The sequence below is a fragment of the Benincasa hispida genome, chromosome 8 (genome assembly GCF_027475165.1).
Source record: "Benincasa hispida cultivar pf3 chromosome 8, pf3_genome.v1.1, whole genome shotgun sequence".
Taxonomy (NCBI): domain Eukaryota; kingdom Viridiplantae; phylum Streptophyta; class Magnoliopsida; order Cucurbitales; family Cucurbitaceae; genus Benincasa; species Benincasa hispida.
The window spans coordinates 49,243,273-49,246,311 of NC_143485.1; the positions used below are offsets into that span (position 1 = coordinate 49,243,273).

Sequence of the window (3,039 nt, forward strand, 5' to 3'; positions counted from 1 at the left end):
ATATGGTGGACTTTAAGCCCTTTCAATTGAATGAAAACTTAAGTTACAAAGAGAAGCCTGCGCAGGTTGTGACCAGGGAGGTGAAAGTTTTGCGCAACAGAGAGGTGCCACTAGTGAAAGTTCTGTGGTAGAACCATCAATTCGAGGAAGTAACATGGGAGCAAGAAGATGAGATGAGAGCGCAATATCCAGAGCTCTTCCAGGATTAGAAATTTCGAGGACAAAAGTTTGTTAAGGAGGGAAGAATGTAAGTCCTAAAAATTGTAAAGTAAAATTCGTTTTGTTCCTTTTTATTTTGGGTTTGAAAGTACGTGATAAGTGGTTTGAGGTTTTGGAATTGAGTTAATTTTTGGATTTTACCTTGTTGGGGGTGGTTATTTAATTAAATGAGGGAATTAGGGGGTTTAGGGAATATATATATATATATATATATATATTATTTCTTTAAGGAAAAGGGAGGAGTTAGGGTTTAGTGGGTATAATTGGTTATAAATGTGAGATTTGAGTGCCCTCGGTTTGTGTGCACAGAAAAGAAAGAAAAGAAAATTTTAATTTTTTCCCTTCTTCTTCCTCCCAGCCCCACACGCGAGACCATCCTCCCCCAATTCTTTTCTTCAGCCAGTCGTACGTGAATCTACAGTTTGCCAGTCGTCCGCGCCACTCACGGCTCAGCCCAACCATCTTTGCCGCTCATGCCTCAGCCCAGTCGCTGCCTAGCCGCTGCTTGCCGCTCGACCTCCGCTTTCAGCCAACCGCCTCGCGCACTGACGCTTTCCGCCAGTCGAGTTTTTCGATTTTTCGTTCCCGTTCTTGCCGTCTGCCAGCCGCCGGCCAAAACCTAAGCGTCGTCTACCAGCTCTGACGCGGACAGTTCTGGTTGTCGCCGGATTGGGGGTGGTTCCGACGATCTTTCTGTTTAGAGATAAGTTTCGGGTTATTTTGGTAGGTTATAATGGTTGTTTTAGTTAATTCTGGTTTTTCTAATTGGTTTGGTGAATATTTATGTTAATTGAATTTTAGAATCGAGTTTTGAAACCCTTCAGCTTGGCTTATGTCTGGATTGGATTCCATACTTGGAGCTCATGTGTAGTTCTTGTTAAGTCGACGACATTTTGAGTAAGTGGTTTGGAGACTTTTAGTTGTGCATTTTGGGTGAATTGGGTTATGTTTATAAGGATTGACATTAAATTAGTTTGTTCTAGGACGATTCAAGCATTTGACTCAGGTCGAAGAGGGATTTGATTAATGGTTGGGATTTGTTTGCTAATTGTTCGACATAAATTTGAGGTAAGTGAACTAGTACCGGTTCACCCTCGAACCCAAGCATTTATTATATACTGGTCCATGTTGATGTTATGTGTTGTAACAGTGTTTGAGATATGGATAAATTGTGAACTGTTATGTGACCTTAGCATGATTTAAGACCTCGATTGTATGCGAGATTGCAGTGACTGTTAGCACTTCTATTGAGCTATGCACATAGCATGTTGTGAGCCTTCAGGCCCACACCTTATGCTTATGTACGGTGTCCCAATGGGAAGGCTAATAGATTATTGAGTGGGCCCAGTAGTGGGTTGCTTACTGAATATACTTTCATACTCATACTTTTAGGTAAAGATAGAGATAGACCGACGAATGACAAGAGAGATCCGGGACAGGTAAGATAGAGACAAATGACAAGAGAGATCCGGGACAGGTAAGATAGATCCGGGACAGGTAAAGGTAGAGATAGATCCGGGACAGGTAAAGGTAGAGATAGATCCGGGACAGGTAAAGGTAGAGATAGATCGATCCTTCAAGAAATGTATTACCAAGCCTAGATAAACTGTGATATTTTGTTATTAGTTGTAAATATTTTGGTTCATTTTTCTATATTTAAAAACAACTTTACTAAGTGCTATTAATATTTTTTTAATTTAAAATTAATTAACTTATCCGTTGCTCTTTAATGATAATCAATTCAAGTTAAATATACCTATGACACTAAAAAATAGCCATAGAAGTCTAAAATTCAAACTTCTCATTATCTTTCTCTCCAAAAACGTTTCTTTTTTTAATTACTTTCAATTTAATGACTATAAAGAATCGTCACTCTTTAACAGCTGTTAATTCTAGTCATAAATTGGTGACACAAAAAAACTGTTATGATAGTTAAAAAATCTAAATTTTTTTTTGTCTTTCCTACGAAACTCACACCTTTTTCATTTTCTTATATTTAATTACTGTTTTTTAACCATTAATTAATGACACGAAAAAACAGTTATAAATTTTGACAAAATCTAGAATACTCCATTTTTCCTCCACAAAAGACTGTTTTTGGTTTTAATAACTGTTTTTTCTCCCTCCACTCCAAATTTACTAATAAGCATATGTCATGGAATGTCTATTTTGTTGTAGTAGTTTTGAAGATTGTAATTTGTAAACCAACATCTCAAAATATATATGCCTTAAATAATATTTCTTAGGCTCAATTCTAGATAATTCCTTTAAATATGGCTAAATTTTCAGAGAATTCTACATATTTGGAATTCAAGAACATTTCTTTATATGGATCCTAAGAATTCCTTTTCTTATACCTCACATATCCGCTAGTGAGTGAGGAAACAAAAGAACGAAGGTTAAAAGATTGTGATACAGTGTTTTCTCTCAAGAGCGTCGATATTCTCTCTCAAAAGCGTCAATACTTTTTACTCTCTCAATAAAGGCAATACTTAGATAATACATCTGATTTTATACCTCTCACTTTCATTATACCAAATAATTAGTTAAAATATTTTCATTGTCCATGTGACAAATTATATAATTAGACAATTTGATGGGTGCATAGCGATAGCTGCAATCGGATATACATTTAAGTATTTTTCACAAAATAAAGACTAAGAAAAAGGTCATTGTCAAAATTATGATCTCATATTGAGTTGTGATTAGGTGTAGTCTAGAGTGTACCTAATTCCATACTCTTATCTCATTGTACCATTTCCATGTAAAAAAAGAAAAATATCACATATCAATTTTTTATTGAACATCTACTTGAATTGC

General features: G+C 35.9%; 1 long non-coding RNA gene across 2 annotated transcripts; it reads left to right on the forward strand.

The window, feature by feature from the left end:
* Positions 1 to 475: 475 nt before the first annotated feature.
* On the forward strand, positions 476 to 1,894 carry LOC120083451 (uncharacterized). Of its 2 annotated transcripts, XR_016531131.1 has the most exons (4): positions 476 to 1,116; positions 1,203 to 1,287; positions 1,612 to 1,716; positions 1,771 to 1,894. It is a non-coding gene; the product is annotated as an uncharacterized LOC120083451 (long non-coding RNA). The 2 variants fall into 2 exon arrangements; XR_005483425.2 differs by having other exon boundaries at positions 478 to 1,116; positions 1,612 to 1,894.
* Positions 1,895 to 3,039: the final 1,145 nt, after the last annotated feature.